This window comes from Cydia strobilella, chromosome Z, assembly GCF_947568885.1.
Source record: "Cydia strobilella chromosome Z, ilCydStro3.1, whole genome shotgun sequence".
Taxonomy (NCBI): Eukaryota; Metazoa; Arthropoda; class Insecta; order Lepidoptera; family Tortricidae; genus Cydia; species Cydia strobilella.
The window spans coordinates 31,753,134-31,772,329 of record NC_086068.1 but is presented as its reverse complement, the minus strand read 5'-3'; the positions used below and the strand labels follow the sequence as shown (position 1 = coordinate 31,772,329).

The 19,196-nt window shown below is 35.5% G+C and overlaps 1 long non-coding RNA gene across 1 annotated transcript in view; it reads left to right on the top strand.

The window, feature by feature from the left end:
• Positions 1 to 19,196, top strand: part of LOC134754506 (uncharacterized) — a 157,206-nt gene that overhangs the window by 130,448 nt on the left and 7,562 nt on the right. The gene's annotated exons all lie outside the window — the stretch shown is intronic.

Sequence of the window (19,196 nt, the reverse complement as noted above, 5' to 3'; positions counted from 1 at the left end):
ACCTACTAACTCCATTTCATATTAGCTTTAGTACTAACCGAATTTTCATGATTGTGAAAAGTGTTTAAGTCACAATGTTTATACTATATGTATGTTGATTTAACATGTAGGTATTGTAGAAATTGTAGGTATTGGTCATCTGGAAAGGGAAAGACATACGGAACCCGTTCTTTCTACCCATTCAGAGGCCAGCTACAGATTTGGTTTTAATGTAAACTATAGGTACCTAAACGGTTGGCATCTTGGCTAGGCACCCTGAACAGACCCGATCACCTAGGCGAAACAATTTAATATTTGTGCTATAAAATGTACCTATGATTACATTGATCACCTAAGGATCAAGATTTTCTAATCGCAGTATACTCGTACACCACTTCTCGGAACTAGCTCGCTAAGCGCGCCCGGCGGAGACTGAGCGCGCAGCGTCCGTGCAGCGTGATTTATACGTCTTTTAAAAATATTTAAATTTACGGCAAAATAGGTCCTAAAGTTATGATTTTTTTTTATAGGTTCACATAAAGTTAAAGTTTGCTATAATATTATTTTGAGGGCAAAATATAAGTACAATTTGCGATAAAAAAATATTATGCGACCCTGTTTTCACCGAAAAAATGAAGAAAACTCTGAAGGTATTTTATCAATCTTTTTAAATGAATCTTTGATTTTCAATCATTTCAGCCCCTCGTACAAGATATGGTGAATTGAATTGTAATCATTCATGTACCAAATGATTCTTGTTTATATGATAACAACAAATACTAAAAACATAATAAAATAAATATACAAGTGGGGCTCCCATACAACAAACCTGATTTTATATGCATTTTTTTGCGTAATGGTACGGAACCCTTCATATGTAAAATACAGATGTAAATACATAAAGATTGCTCTCATTTTTGTCATTTAGGATTGCTAAAGCTGCGTCCACTTTCGGTCGGTTAACGCATCGTGTTTGGGGATCGCATGATCTAAAGCTGCAGACGAAGTTGTCGGTGTACAAAGCCATGGTTCTTCCGATTCTTTTGTATGCTTCGGAAACATGGTGTTTGTACAAAGGCGACATTCGCTTGCTGGACACGTTCCACTTACGCTGTCTACGTTCCATTCTGCGAATAAAATGGCAAGATCGTGTCCCCAACACAGAGGTACTTCGTCGTTGTAAAATGCCTGGCATGTAGGCGCTCTTGATGAAGGGTCAGCTGAGGTGGTGTGGGCATGTTTGGCGTATGAGTGATTGTAGACTACCTAAAGCCGTTTTCTACTCTCAGCTATCAGCTGGTAAACGGAAGCAAGGTGGGCAGCACCTACGTTACAAGGACATGCTTAAGCGTCACCTAACTGCCTGCGGTATACCACCTGACAAATGGGAGGAGTATGCTTCTCAGCGGCCAGAATGGCGTTCTCGTGTTAAGATGAGCGTAAAGAACTTTGAAGACGCTCGTCTCATTGAACTTGATACGAAACGTCAGATACGTAAGTCCCGGCCGAAACCCTCCTATAATTACACTTACAATGATTCTGGTCAGCTTTACTGCCCCACCTGCGATAGAGTTTTTAAAAATAAGTTCGGCTTTGCCAGTCATGTCAGAGCCCACGCTCGTAATTAGTTAGGGTCGCCGTTGCCGATTACGGCGTGGAGCTATATATACATATGGAAGAGTGATAGAGGGACACAAAGCATTTCGTTGTCGTAGCACAAACAATGGTCACCTTGGCTAATAGGCACACTGATGAGAAAGTGGCATATTAAGTAATTAACTGTTTAACATTAGTATTTAAGTTTTTGTTACTAACACTTCTATGGGAGGGAAAATAAATGATTATTTAATGCATAAATTGCATTTTATCCACTGGTAAGGCAAAGTAATCTGATGCAAATTTTGAGTTGTTTCTTTATGTTAGCCGGTAAAATTTACTTTTAAATGATGATTTTGAATGACAAGTTTAGTATAACGTTCATTTGGATATGATTTTGGTTTGATTTTTTTTGATATTTTGCAGTTAGTATTTTCCTTGCGTCGATGTGGTGAAAAATCTTGTGTTTCACTTGGTGGTAAAATTTGTTACGTCACGAGGCCTTGACACCCTAGCAACGCTCAAGATTCCATTTATCAAACTTATCGAACTCGCTACGCTCGTGGTTTCATTTCGATATCTTTCGCTGGCTCGGGTATCAATATGAGCACAAGCAGTTAAACAAGAACTTTGCCCCTTTGTATACAACAAATAACTATTTTTACAGGGACGTAATGACGAATGACGATGAATACAGAACAGGATGACTCTTCCAAATGCTTTTGGTCGTCATCCGGAGACAACGACATTAACATCAACTATCAAACTCCAGAGTTTACCCAGGCCATTATGATTATTTCTTAGAATTCACACATTTTTATTACACACTTTTATTTAGCTTGACGCCGTATATCCAAACTATCTTTAGCCGTATATCCAATTATCTTTAGTATTTGTGTGTGCTTCAAATCTTGTACCTAACTTAAATTTGAACCACTTGCCGATGTCTGATTCAGTTGAAATTTGGAGTACATCCGTAATTCCCAAGACAATGCAATAATATGCTAACATGGAGCTGATCTGATGAACCAGTAGCAAACGTAAATCTTCTATGGAAAAACATAAACACATCGAATTTGGGTTCATTAGAAAGGTCTCGTACAGTCAGCAGTAAAAGTGTGTCAGTAACTTGTATACTCCACAACATGTGACATTATGAATTGTCACAAATTAAAATATTTTCTATAAATAATTTAATTTGTTCTCATTCTTCAGAAAGTTTTGTTATCTGAGAAGCCGCTTAATATTGTAATGATACTAATGATAATACATACTTATACGAATTCTTAGTTAAAATTGTAAAACATGGTCACTATCTTGAATTTGTTTATTCTTGGTATGAGCATGTTAAAAATGTATAGAGTTAGACCAAGAAAACTGCAATGATTTTGGTAGCACACGCAGTGCGTTATTTTAAACATTAAACTAATTACTAATGTAATTATGACGTTTAAATAACACTTACACTACGTTTGCTATTTAAATTGTTGCAGACTTACTTGGTCCAACTATGTATCTGAGGATTCGAAAGACTTTGTCATAGGAATCCGAAGTCAAAATTGTAAATAATGGCCACCATCTTGAATTCCTTAATTCTTGCCCTGCGGTGTCAACATGGTTGCATTTTTATCACCTGTCACTATGCCTGTCACTTTTGCACTTACATACTTGTTAGAACGTGACAGGCATGGTGACAGGCGATAAAAATGCTACCGTGCTAAGCCCGCGGATCATAATGAAAATTGATATAAGAATGGGGATTTAAGTGGCCCTTTAACATATTACATATTAATTCGTAGTTAAAATTGTAAGAAACGGCACGTGTTATGAATTTGTACATATTGTGTTCAATTGCGTCGAAAATGTAATAGGTACTGTAGCATGACGCTACATCTGTCGTTTTGTTTTGGAAACTACTTGCTTGTCAGTCATATCTAGTTTGCTTGTTTGTTTAGTCGTGTCGTATAGTGTGAATTGATTGACGCAATTACGGTTAGATGGCGGTTTAAAGAAACACATGGAACCTTTTTTGGACGATGATATTTTCGAGATTGGCAGGTTACAATTGCGTTGAATTTTGAATTTCAATTCTGATTCGGAAGGAGAAATTTGTTTTCTTCGGGGTACTTCAGATGGATTTTGGGATTGACGTGTAAAGATCTGTTTGTGATATATTAGATTTTTTCCTGGTTTTATTCGTCAAAGTTAACATTTTAAGCTTGAAGAGGAACGTTTTCTTCTGAGGTTGCTAATAACAACTTCGAGTGCGCTTTACTTCTTTACTTAAGATAAAAATGAGAGCCCTAAATAAACCTACAAGAGCGGATATCTCAAAAACTATACAAGATATCAAAAAACTTGACTGAATAAAACTTGTAACAAATTAAATCTCTTTTCATTTCATAATCGAAAAACCGAAAAATGGAACCTTCAAACCCCCCTCTCCCCCCAGCACCAGGGTTATGACCGGGGACTTTTGATATGTTCATCTCCTAACTAGTCCAAACAAAGCTACGAAGTTAAAAATTGTGTTCCTTGCATTTCCCTCTATACCTTCTTATGGCTTGGCCTATATAGAAAGAGCATAATACAATACAATAGGTATTAATAATAAATAACATAATAATTAAAACTAATAATAAACTAAACGTCTAATATGCGCTTCCACCCTGCATCGTACCAGGCTCAAAAGTTCCCATGATGCCTGCAGCATTCCCTCGCTGCACTGCAATTGAGATCTGTTGAATCAGGTACATTTTAGGTATTTATAGGTATTCTGTTATTTCAGGTCATCACGTGAGGTCAGGTCATTCCTATTTAGATACGGCTGTGGGATATGTACACATTTCTAGAGAAGGCGGAGAATGTAAAGTTATAGCAAGAATAGTGCCTGGGCATAGATTTAATAACAAACTATACAATTATTTTCTGGTTCAACAAGAGTAGAACCTACATCAACTTCAATTGAATGCTACTAAACAAAGCCCTCATTGTCAACATCATGTGCAGAACATGTTGAACATATAATACACTTTTTTGGAAAACATGTTTTTCCTAAATTAATAAAAAAGTAAAAAATAAGACATGTTTTATTTTTCACAACTATTTATTAACTTTAGTTTTGTCCGCCATGATCGTGATATCAGCAGCTTGAACCTTGAACTGCAACTTGTACCTGGAAATTATAAATTATCTTTTCAGTTTCATGTTGTATTTTGAGTATGACTATGTATTCTTGTATGTATTTTATTTATTGCTTACAAGATGGTTATAAGTTACATATATGTATGTCTGTTTATTGAATTTAACTTCAAAGCAGTAAAACGGAGCTAGAAGGGCAAAAGCTGTGTTAAACGGTTTGTCTTTAGATATTCTGGCTACATCATCACAGAAAATAAATAGGTAATAGTGATCCGACCACCAAAATGGACTTTTAAATATTCGTAGTAAAATAATATTAATTTTATACTTACATCGACGTGATCCTCGCAGCAATATTGTGTGTAACACTTGAAGTATTCCATTCCACATTTACTTCACGACAACACCGTCTTTCACGTAGGTCTTCGCGGACTATTATTTTTGTGAATCATTCCCACAAATGGGAACAAGGTTTTTGATATATTAAGCAATCAGAATCTACTGTTTAGGGTGGTTTAGGTATCTTCTTCTTCTTCTTCCTGCCCTTATCCCACGTTATGTGGGGTCGGCACAACATGTTTTTCTCTTCCATTCTCCTCTATCTTTCGTCACCTCAGCACTCACTCCTTTCTATCTCATATCCTCTTTCACACAATCCATCCATCGCTTTTTGGGTCTACCATACGCTCTCCGTCCATCAACATTCATCCCTAACATTCTTTTGCCTATATGGCATTCATCCCTCCTCATCACATGCCCATACCACGCTAACCTACTACTTCTTATCTTCTCCGTTACTGGTGCTACTTTCAAACTTCCCCTAATATACTCATTCTTAATCCGATCCTTTCTCGTCACTCCACACATCCATCTCAACATCCTCATTTCTGCTGCGTGCACTCTTCTTTCATCCGTCACTTTCATCGCCCAGCATTCTGATCCATACATTACAAGTCTCACGATCGTCCTGTAAATTTTCCCCTTAAGTTTAAGAGGCATTCGTGGATCGCAAGTTGTTCCAGAGACCTGTCGCCATTTTATCCATCCTGCAAAATTATAAATCAAATCGTAAAAAACTAGCGGTTTAACTGAAAATTTTAATTATGACAATTGATGACAATGACAACTTCGACAATTACGTGAGTGACGGATTTATTTACTATGGTTCGATAACTTTTATTATACGATGACTTTATTATATTCAGCCTCGCGAGAAGGTCAAACTAAAGTCATCAGTATATTTGTTAAAATATCTTTAATCCTCAATTATTATATCGCAGCAAATGTCGGAAACTGTTTAAAAACCTCATATCTCGAAATGGTTTTCGAAATAGAACATTAAAAAAAAAATGAACAATCCTAAAATCGGTGCGGGAGGACTTGGACTTGCTTCACACACCTGGCGTGACTTTGAGGTGACGTTACAGGAGGCGGTCGGAAGCGCGGGGGATACGCCGACGGTGCGTGCGGTTTATTTTATAGTGTCAGCAACACGCAAACTAACCGACTCGACACGAGTTTTAGATCAGTAATCGCTATTGAAATTTGAAGCTGCCGACCGAGTTGGAGCATTCGCAAACTTCTCCCTTAAACACTTTACGGGTTATAAAATCTGTTCTATTGGTCACAAAAATCTGTTCCTGGCTCGCGGTTTAAATATAATGTCCTGAGGAGAAAAACTGCTTAAAAGCAAATTGCGCTTTTGCGTTTACGTCGACCGAATACAAAGCCTACCAAGCGAAGTAAACGTACCTATACAAATTGTAATTAAAGTATTGTTTACCCCGCCTCAGGTGCTGTGATGTTATGCACAGCCTAAGTCAAGGAAGAAAGCGGCAAAAGGGCAATGCAGAACTGTCTTTACTAGTATGTTACTAAACTAAGATTAGGTCCTTGGTTTATTAAAAAAATATTGGTATGAGTATTTCCCTACGAAGTCATACATTTTCACTGGAAGTACTTTACGATTTTTGGAACAACCCTAAAAATTATATAGCCAATATAAATAAATTATGATGAAACTAAACCAGTACGTAGCTTAAGGATAACTGAAAAAAAAATGTAAAGTAGGTATACTGTGCGTTGGGGATGAAATAGATGTAACGAACAGTGTTGTTGCATTGGAACCACCGTAAAACAAAACACAAAGTTTTGTGAACTTTTGTGTTGAAAAACAGTACATTAGGGGGTGGGCAAATACTTAAGGTTCAGTGGAAGAGATCCCTGAAAGGGATAAGTTCACCTTTGTACAGATGATTAAAATTATTTATTTTGGTAGCATACAATGTTTCGGTAATTGGACTAGTATCTCTTTTTAAGTATTGTAAATGCTTGTATTAAGAGAATACCGCTCTTCCACTATAGGTAAGTTACAGATTTTTACATCAGTTGTAGTTACGCTAAAAATTTACAATTACAATTTAACATTAAAATTAAAATAACAATATCATGTTAAAATATGAATATTCGAGTAAATTTACACATTAAAGTAATAGCAGTTTATTATCTGAACAGTAGTCAGCAATTTGCGTACGAAATAGGTAACAATAAAGATAAAAATACTTTAAATAATTAGTATGTGAGTAGGTAAATCAGTGTGTGAGCACGCACGCAGGCGTGTGTGTGTGTGTGTGTGTGTGTGTGTGTGTGTGTGTGTGTGTGTGTGTGTGTGTGTGTGTGTGTGTGTGTGTGTGTGTGCGTGCTATATGTTTTAGATTTTAAACATATAGTGACATAGAAAAAATAATATCTAAAAGCTAATCATATCAATTCACTTAAGCAGACAAGCAATGATGTGTTTTTTCTTGTTTTATGTTTCTTTTTGTACAATAAAGAGTTTTACTACTAGTACTACTACTACTACTTAATAAACTCCTATTCTATCGATTTAAAGTTTTAGCTAAGTTTGTATTTTACTTTTACCTCATTGGGGTATGAAGCATTGCATATGGCTAATGCAGTTGACTATGTACTTCTTGAAATAAATAAAATCACATATGCTCATCAAACCTCGTGAAATTTTGCTGCGTAACGTGTTGTAAATCACAAAGCAAGAAAAACAGCCTTATTTAGATTTAATAAATCAAATAAAATAAAAAATTAATACATTAGTTATTTTATCTGAAAGAAGTTAAAGGATAGGGGATAAGATTGAAAATCGTTGAGTGGGTGACGATAATATGAGGAGTGACAAATTTGATCACAGCACACGACTTCGCACTTCCAGTCGGGATTGATCACTGAGCGACAGGGCACAACTAAATGGCAATCAGAATCATGATGCCGGCAATAAAAACCATCGCACTCATTTACAACAACTTAGGGTAGGGTGGTGTAAGATTGCGCAGTTTGCAATCAATAGCCCATAAAATAAATAATGTAAGTCTTATATGAGATTACTCATTTAAACTATTTTTATGAAGCAGAAACGTCTGCGAGCGTTACTCCAAATTTTTAAATTAAAGGAAAAATTGAAAATTTTACACCTAATGTATGTGTATTTTTTTGGTGTGTGTGTATTTTTTTGTTATTCGCACACATCCGGTAGGCCTTCATGGCTCAGTTGGCAGAAGCGATTGGACCGGTGTTCCAATGGTCGCAGGTTCGAGTCCTGCCGGAGGTGTAAATTTTTCAATTTTTTATTTAACCTTGTTTTGGCAACAAACTATTATACGAATTGTAATAAAAAATATACAATCTTCTTAGCAATAAAATTAAAACCACAAATCGGGAATTGCGCTATTTTGTACATCCTAGTGTGTAAAATTGCGCTTTGAGGTCGATAAGAATGCGCAACTATACTATATTATAAATTGCAAATACAAGCGCTGGAGTCATTGTAGTCTAAACAGTTTTCATGCCACCACTCCTTACATGTATTACAAGCGATCCATTCTTCTACTATTGGCTCCTTATATATTTCGTTACATTCTTCGCACCTCTAAATCTTCTTTTTATTCTTAATCTCTAATTTCGATACGTTTTTTATATTTTTTGGCGTTACATCCTTCGCACATCCAAATCTTCTTTTTATTCTTAGTCTCTAATTTAGTTATTTTTTAATATTTTTTGGATTTGTTTTTATTTGTTCTTATTCTTTTTAGGGTTCCGTACCTCAAAAGGAAAAAACGGAACCCTTATAGGATCACTCGTGCGTCTGTCTGTCTGTCTGCCCGTCTGTCACAGCCTATTTTTTCCGAAACTACTGGACCAATTAAGTTGAAATTTGGTATACTTATGTAAGTTTGTGACCCAAAGACGGACATGTAACGTAAATAAATGAATTTTAAACACGAGGGCCACTTTTGGGGGGTAAATGAGAAAATTAAAGAATAAAGTTTTTAAAAATATACCGTGTTACATATCAAATGAAAGATCTTATTATGAGAATCTCAAATATATTTATTTTATAATTTTAGGATAAACAGTTTAGAAGTTATTCAAAAAAATAGGCAAAAAATGACCATTCCCCCCCTTTATCTCCGAAACTACTGGGTCAAAATTTTTGAAAAAAATACACTAAATAGATCTTTACCTATAGATCACAGATCACAAAACTTATTAGAAATGTGCAGTCAAGCGTGAGTCGGACTTAATTACTTTGTTTTTGATCCGACCCCTTCGGGTTTTTTAAAGACATTTCACTCACGTTTTACATAAAAATACATTGTTTAAACTGTGTAATGTACGGAACCCTTGGAACGCGAGTCCGACTCGCACTCGTATTGCGAGTCAAAGAAGGAACAATAAATAAATAATTTCATTAGTCAAAATTTAACACAAAACTGTAAAGCTGACTGGATTAATGTAATTTTTTTTAAATATTTAACTACAAAAATAGGAACGTGTAAGATTGCGCGCGCAGTCTTACATGCACTCAAAGTGCATGTAAATTTTTACACAATTCAATACCACTCTAAACATTACTATATTACTGCCATCTCTTAGAAAATGTTCAAACTGCTTTCTATGAGGTCGAAACTTGAATGATACTGCCGTGACACATAAATTACTTCGATTTTTTGTACAGTAAGACAGTAACGCATTCATTTCAAATGTGAATAAAATCTTTGTACTTACGTATTTGTTATCCTTTTTTCGCTTTGATAATAATTATTTTGTTGGGAGCGCGTGCCAGTTGTGACAGCTAGCAAAACACAACTGAAGTTGACTACCTACGAAGATCACTCTGTTGTCCTGTTATGGCGTGTGTGTGTGTGCAGTTTTATCGACCGCACAATTTTATACCACCCTATTTATTATAATCATTGACCAATTTCAATGATTTCAACTGAAATTTTAGTTTAATTAGAGGTTCCGCCATTTTTTCAAACGTTTTGCTTCATGTAAAGCCCTTGGCGATACCATTTAGTTAGTGGGGGATAACGCTTTTACAAAAAACTATTATATATATTATATATAATAATTGTACCTATATTGTGTATTACGAGCAGTAAGAAGCGAATTACTAACATGATACACACAATGTTTTTCATCACATTTGCAAAAGAAATGTTAAATCTGTAAATAGTGTTAAATACTGTAAATTTACTGATATCGTTTCGATTAATAGTTTACATTTACTTCTGCGATTTAAGGAATCGGTATCGGACATACCTACTCTTAGCTACTACTTAGCGCCACCTGTCAGAGTCAATTATCCAAAAACACAAAAAAGACATAGGTAGTAACATACTTACATAGGTACGGAAGATGAGGTGGTAATCTTAGTAATCATGGCTAATTATAATTACAGCTATTTCAGGAACATCGTCACTTGTTTTTTCTCGCCGTTCGCTCAATTTTTTGTTGGAAGATTGACTACTTACCACTTATTGTAATGAGTGAACTCTCTCGTAACAGAGAAAACTCAAAACCTTGCCCCTACACGTGTTTACTAATTTTGGGTAGGTAATAAAATTCATTGCTACGCCTCATAAAACATAATAATATTAGGTTGGTAGGTACTAAGACTTTTTTTAGTCGAGCATAGAACTTTTATGTGATATATAGGAAAATCTGTGAGAATACCTAATGACTGATACTGACTATATTTAACTACCTACCCACCTTATTATGTTATGCGAGGCTGCGCCTACATTTTACATTCCCATAACTTAATGATATGCTTTGTAATTAGGTAGGTATAAAATGTTCGCTTCTCACTCGTGCCGAGAGGTTATTGTTACGTTTACCCTATGAATGATGACGCGGTCGCTCCATAATTGTTGCTCGTATGTTTCGTTGTTCCCGAATTTGTTGCGTGGAATGTTTCTGTCGTTTTGTGTTATATATAGGGATTTAGGGTGCTGTCAGATTTAATGTTTCGTGGTGAGTGGACATAAATAAGAGCTTGGGGAGATAATACTCATGGATTTTAGTTGATGATTGTTTTATCCAAATATCCACGTACTTGTTTATAAAAAATATTTACCTAAAAACATATTACTCGAACTCGGTTGTCAGCGTTTCCCTCCCAGCTTTTATTATTATTATTCCTTTATCTATATATATAAATGCACGTGTCCTGACTGACTCATCAACGCAGAGGCGAAACTATAAAAGCTAGAAAGTTGAAATTTGCACACCAGCGTAAAACCACTACCACACACACTAACCCAAGCGCAGGATATTACTAGGTTACCCTGTCTCGCTTACATTACATGGTACTGTCTCTTAAAACCCTTATTTTTCGAGCGCATTGGTTTTTTTGTCCTCATTCTGTTCCTGACAGTTCCCATCTGAATGGTTTGTGTGATTTCTTACTGTTACTGCTACTAATTCTATTAAGTCTATAGGATCTTATAAGAGTTAACCAATTAATTTCATTTGGACACACAACACACCTCATTCCAAACAGCGTATACAATTTATAGTATAATATGTTAGTTATACATGAACCTAGAGATTAAACAACTATACTTTGTCAACTTTAGCTTTGTCGTTAAGTGTACCAATTAAACTTCGCTATTTCGATATGAGCTTAGGTTGCTCCCAAGATTAAAGAAGCATATTTCGTCCCCCAATGAAAAGCTATTATTGTATGTATTTATTAGGTACTTTATTGTTTCGTAATTGGCCAATCACTAATTATCTTTTTTCTTTATCGTCTGGGCTGAAACGAAAACATTCTGACGCGACATGACCAATTAAGGAACACTTGTGCATTTTTTAAGGGCTTGGGACACCTTGACGAAGGATGCCCATCTCGTTTGCAATTATCACGAATTAATAAACTAGTGGATATGAAATGACAGCTTTTTAGTATGAATACCAGTGTCGCCACTCACACATTCATAGTTAAGTACAACACGGCATACATTACCGGTTGACATTTTTAGAATGAATATCAACTGTAGGTAACATATAACACGGTTTAAAATATAACGTCAAAGTTATGAACCACAATCTGTTCTTTAATTATTTCACAAAACCTCGCCTAACACTAATCTAATGCAGCTACTCAACACTAGATGACGCTTCAATAAACTTCAATCAAAATATTAAAATCATACGCAAGTGAAGGGCTAAAGAAACTGGGATAAGTAAGCTCTCCGATTACGCATATTTTGTTACGGAGCTTATGGTCACGTTTCACTGGGGAGTCCGAGATATCTACACGCCTACGAGTAGTCAGCTGTTGAGACCTGACCGACACACCAGTGATGGCAGTGACGTCCGAAAACAAAAGGTCAGCTTCCCATTATGATAAGACTACTTGGCATTCGCAGTAGCATTTGAGTAGCGTGTTATTTGACATTTAGAGTATCGAATATTCTAGACAAATATAAAGAATAAAGACAAAACCTTTTTAGTATTCAGTTTATATACAATTTAATTTTAACACTGATACTCTTGCATTTTATTTTCATTATTGTTGTTATTGTTTTTGTTCTTGTTTGCACAAATAGCTCTGTTTTACTCTGTAGGAACTTTATTAAACATGATGTTAAAATATTTTTATTAAGGAAACTGTAAGTCTAGCTTTAAGAAAATTTCCAGTGTTATGTATAACTATAAAAGACTGTTTGTTTCTTAAATAAATACATAAATAAAAGAATATGAACTCAAGTTCTTAGAAATAAAATAGAATTTTATTAACGTATTACGTAAATAATGCAACAGAAACTGTATTTTTGTATTTATCAGGTAACATTCTAAAATAATATTTTCTGGTTATAGAAAATACCTACGTGTGAAAGATTTATTATATAGCTATTATTTCGGCACCAGAATACGGCATTTTAAATTTAATAAACCATATTTTGTTACATAAACGCGTATGTTTATTTGCATGTGACACGTATGTCACATGAACGTCATTCAAGTAAATATGTAGTCAACCACGTTCATAACCAAGATTTCATAACCAGTTATGAATATGGATTTTTTTTCACTGTTTCATAACCAGTTATCAAACAAAACTTTGTTTTCCATTTTTACAACCCTTCATCCACGTTCATAACCAAGATTTCATAACCAGTTATGAATATGGATTTTTTTTTCACTGTTACATAACCAGTTATCAAACAAAACTTTTTTTTTCCATTTTTACAACCAGAACCTCCTATACATGTCTGGTCTCCTGGTACTTTTCTGAATAATAAGAGTTTACTCAAACATGCAATTGGGTATGAGATTCAGTTAAACTGAAAATACAAATTTAATAGTTAAAAACACTTATAACTATGAACACGAAAATAGTTATTTTGTCATTTTGATAAATAGTAAAACTTAAACTTGTTTGTTAAATATAGATATTGTATAATAGGAACTGTATGGTAAAAAACTGGCTAGCTTACACTCATAGATAACTGATGTATATAAGTGATAGATTATCATATTAGTTTCAAGTGTCAAATGTTTATTGTTGTGGAAAGTCATCCTGAAGAATTGATTGTATTTTCTTCTTTGTGTAAATAACGATGGAGTTTATTCCTACTAAACGAGGAGGTACAAAATTAATTTTTAACGGCCGTGAATACCATCTCCGAAAAACATATGTTGATGGTAATAAATTTTGGCATTGCAATCATACCAAGAAATGTAAAGGAAATTTAACGCTTAGTACCAAAAACATCGTGATAAAAGATAATCCCCACATCCCAGACTGTGTTCCAAATATGGCTAAATATATAATATCTCGTAAGATGGTTCAGTTAAAGAGCAAAATTTGCGAAAATTATGATCCTATTCAAAAACAATTTGAAGCGGCAATATGCGAACTAAAGGATGATGGTTTGGATATGATTGCGGAGCTGCCGACATATGAAAGTGTCAAAAGTGGTATGTACAATGCACGAAATAATGTATTGAAAGTTCCCAAACTTCAACATAAACTGCCCAAGGAAGTGATAGTGCCCGAGAAGTTCGAGAAATACCTAATAGGTGATTATAATGATGAGATCCGAATTCTAGTTTTCTGTTCTCCGGATACTGAAAGCATTTTACAAAACTTTGAAGTTTATTTACTCGATGGTACTTTCAAATCTTGCCCGCAACCATTCAAACAAATATATAGTATCCACGGTTACAATACTGACACAAAAAAAGTGATTCCGTTGTTTTTTGCCTTTCTCCAAGGAAAAACAACCAAAACCTACCAAAAATTGTTTGATATAATCAAAACAAGATTTCCAAATTGGAATCCATCAAAGATATTGTTGGATTATGAGGAAGCTGCTATGAATGCTCTTCGAAAAGTATTTCCAGATGCGACATTAAAGGGCTGTTTTTATCATTTTTGTCGCAGTCTCTTTAAAAAATCCAAACAGTTAGGAATCAAATCAAGAGTGCAGAGGAGACATGTTGCACGATGTGCTGGCCTGGCACGTTTACCCTTAAAATACATTACTGCGGGCTATAACTACATAATGAAAAAATCTCCAAAAAATAAGGAGGTAGCAAAGTTCAATGATTATTTCAATCGATTTTGGTTAAAGGATGTGCAATTTATTAAAACGTGGTGTTGTCAAGGCGAAGAAATAAGAAATACTAATCATCTAGAAGGGTGGCATTCACGAATAAACCGCTTTGTTGGGCAGAAAAGGCCCTCCATAGCTAAAATTTTGGATATTTTAGAAAAAGAATTTAAAATGAGGAACAGAAAAACCAAACGAAAAAATGATAACTACGTCGAAATCGACAAAGAAATTAATCAAACAATATAAGAATTAATGGCAAAAGAAATAAATGTAGGACACTGCTTAGAAATAATTGCACCTTTTATGTTCTAAGATAAGAAATCAATTGTACAATTAAACCTAAACGAAATTACAGTAGGTCATTGTATAGAATTGATATGTCCATTTCGATTTAATTTTTTTTCTACTTTAGTTCCATTTTTATTTAAGCCAGTTATGCGTAGTTTTTTTTTAGAAAAGGCTAAGCTTTAGTAAAGAAAGAAAGTAGCCCACTGGGAGAGTAAATTTGTTTTGTTGATGAACCTAATAAAAATATTAAAATAGTAAATACTTTTTTATTTGTCACTCATTGGCCTATATTGTGTAAAAAACATTAAATCTTAATCTATTTACTATACTGTCATATGTCTGTGTAAGTATATGTCAAACACTTCGTACGTCTTTTACGGGAACAATTATTTGTTACAATAAGAATATTTGTGTTGGATTGTCGTGAAAAGAATACTGAATTGTCGCGGAAATAATAACTAGTTGCAAAAAATAGATACTATGAACTTCGAAATTAGCCCAGTCGTCGAGCCGTTGACAATAATTAGAGCTGCAGAAAACATTGAAAAATGTATTTTTAATAGATGCGAGAACATTGAATCGCTGCAGGAAATACCTAACACGATAAGAATAAAACTATGCGATTTCGATTTCTATATTCCTCGGCATACACGTGTGTGCCGGGAGCATTTAGAAGCAGGTGCCTGGGAGGAGTTGGTTGTAGCACCCGACGTTGCACAAGATTTTAATAGAATGCATACTCAAGACATAGTAAACCTTATGAGACAAGCGTTGCTGAAAATTAATGGTATTGCCTCATCTTTTCTTTTTTATTCTTAGCTTGTTATGTAAGAACCTAACAGTACATTGTAACAAATTGTTAATTAATAATATGTGAAGGCAAATATATAACAGTTACGAGCACTTAGCAGTATTTTATTTATTTCAAAAGAAAACAATGAAGTAAAATTCACATACACCATAGAATATTGAAGATTTAAGTTTCTATTATATTCATTAAGAGTTTGTTTCTGACTATTCATCCTACCTGTAGTATACTGCACCTGCAGGAGTGGGGGTAGTTGGCTGTTAACCGTGGCGCCGAGCGGTCGTGCCAAGAGTGGTGTAGTGGTGTTATTGTGTATTTTACAAGTGGCGAACGAGGAAAATGTAAGTACATTACAACTATTTGTTAAAAGGAAAGGGAAGGAACATTAATTAGCTAAAAAGTTGTAGATACGAATGGAAGCGAACTTTATATCGAGGTGTTGTTTATTGGCTATGGAATTGATATAATATGAATAGTAAACAACGGCTTTTACCTATGATGAATAGTTAGTTGATGGAAAAGGTGATAACTGTTTTGTTTACGAAATTTGCAACGGCAGACGCAGCGCGGGGCAATGATAACTCGATGCATTATTGCACCTGCAACCATAAGTACCTACCTACTAGATGGAAATCAGCTTTCTTTATTATATTCGGAAGTACCGTTAATGAATGATCAGATAATTATTACTGGATTCCTTTCATTAAGTCTATTCTAGTACTTACCTAAGTTATAAAGAGGTTATTAAAGAAAAAACCCTTCATAATATATTGCAACATATTTACCACATTGAAATACCTACGGATTAAATGAACGGTCCTGTGATTGATTGTGGTGCATAATTGTTATTACTTCTACACCGCTATTTGTTTAAATGACGCGTGCTACCAAACGGCCAAATAATACAGTATTCGCTTTCATAAGTAAGAAATGTTTGCGGATGTTATTAAATGAAAAGTTATTACCGGTATTTTGACATACACGACGTACTGTATTTAAATAACTAAGATCTTAGGGTAGGTATTATAAGCGGTCGATACGACGGGCCATGCCGGTACCTACCTATGGCGGGTATTACAGTTACACGTAATGTCAATATGATAGACCATAGTTTCACTGTTGTTATTGTTTGTTGTACGGGTATGAAAGGTCAATTTGACAGACCATGTATGTAGATATTAAAAGTGTAATGGAAGACTTTTATATGGAAGGTCAATATGATAGGCCACGGCTTTGCCCGAGTTAAGTTATATATGAGAGGTCAATTTGATAGACCACATAATAATAAAAGTGATTTGGAAGACTTTTATATGGAAGGTCAATATGATAGACCATGGTTGCTGTAATTAAAGTTAACAGTGTGTTATGAGAGGCTAATTTGACAGGCCGTATATAGAAGTGATTTGGAAGACTTTTATATGAAAGGTCAATTTGACAGACCCTGGTCGTAGATGTTTACGAGATATAGTTGGTCATGTGTGATGTGGTCATGTGGTGAATGTTGATTAGGTACTCAATGGATTCTGTGTAGTTGCAAATTAGACTATACAGAATCACTTGTTGTTGCAGATCGCACCAAATGGCTCAAGTAACATCAACTATTCCAAGTTTAGACCATTTCGACTGTGGAGGCGACCCGGTTTCCGTCGGTGTAAGATGGGAAAAATGGAAACGCGCGCTGGAGATATACTTTCTGGCCGCTAATATTGTCGACGGTGTGGTCAAGCGGGCCACTTTACTACATCTTGGTGGCCTTTCTTTGCAAGATGTCTATTACAATTTGCCGGGTGCTCACGCCGAAGAAGCAGAGGACGTGGATGTCTATAATGTGGCTATGGAAAAATTAGATGCTTATTTTTCTCCTAAGCAGAGTAGATATTATGAACGCTACATCTTTAGACTTATGAAACAAGATGAAGGCGAAAGGTTTGAAGCTTTTCTTGTGAGACTTCGTCAACAGGCTGACAAATGTAAATTTACGGCAAAGGACGAACATTTAATTGACCAAATCACTGAAAAGGGAAATAGCTCTGAATTGCGAAAAAAGATTTTGTCGGCCGGCGATAGTGTCACTTTACACCAAGTGATCACTATAGCTACCACACTGGAGACTGTCAATAGGCAACTAGACACGTTTGGGAAAGCTGGATCATTTAAGGCGGGTGACATAGATAAATCGGATATCAATAAAATTGACACTAAAAAAAGTACCAGCTAGAGGTACCGCAAAGACTTGTTACCGATGCGGTAACAACAAACACTTGTCTTTTGCACCCGAATGCCCTGCCAGGGACAAAAAAATTTTGAAATGTGGGTTTGTCGGACATTTTAAAGACTACTGTAAAACTAGAAAACGGAAATTTGAACACAAAAAAGATGGAAAATTTGATAAAACAAAAAGGCAAAAGTTTGACAACCCACAAAAGGATACCGAAGAAGTGGACTATGTATTCCATCTAGATGACGATGAGGTTATCAACTGTCAGGTCGGTGGTGTCACTATTGAGATGTTGATAGACTCTGGGTGTAGATGCAATATCATTACTGATGAAACGTGGGAATATTTAAAGAGCCATAACGTGAAAACTTCAAACCAAATCGCAAAGCCTGACAAAACATTAGTGGCTTATGGCAGTCAAACGCCGCTGGCGGTAACGGGGAGATTCGAGGCACAGATATACATTCGTGATGGACTTGAAACAACGGCAACCCTATATGTCATTCGAAATGGGTCGCGTAACCTCTTGGGAAGGACAACCGCAAAACAACTCGGCGTTCTTCAGACTGGCATACCGGTTAACAACATCAGTACATTTCCTAAATTCAAAGGTGTTAAAATTCAAATTCCAATCGATGATAAGGTAAAACCGGTTAGCCAACCGTATAGAAGGATACCGATACCTTTGGAAGAAAAAGTAAACTACAGGTGTTAAAAGACAACGACGTCCTGCTTGATGAATCCAAATGCATTTATAAGACAGATAAAATTGAGTTCCTTGGCCATGAACTCACTGCTAAAGGGGAAAACCACTCGACAAATATATCCAAGCCATTCAGTCGGCGAAGAGACCAACCAATGTTGAGGAGATTCAAAGTTTTCTCGGATTGGTTAATTATGTGGGGAAGTGGATTCCTAATTTGGCATCATTATCGGAACCCCTTCGTCAGCTCGTACGACTTAAATTAAGCAAAACGACGGACCTTCGTAAATATTGGACTAGCTCCCAAGAACAAGCGTTTGACAAATTAAAAACGAGGTTGTCAAGCATACAAACGCTGGGCTACTATAATCCGGCTGACAGAACGCAAATAGTAGCTGATGCATCTCCCGTAGGTCTTGGGGCCCTGCTGATACAAATAGGTCAAAATGGTCCCCGTGTCATAGCGTTCGGTAACAAGAGCCTAACCGACTGTGAGAAAAGATATTGCCAGACCGAGAAAGAGGCCTTGGCCCTAGTCTG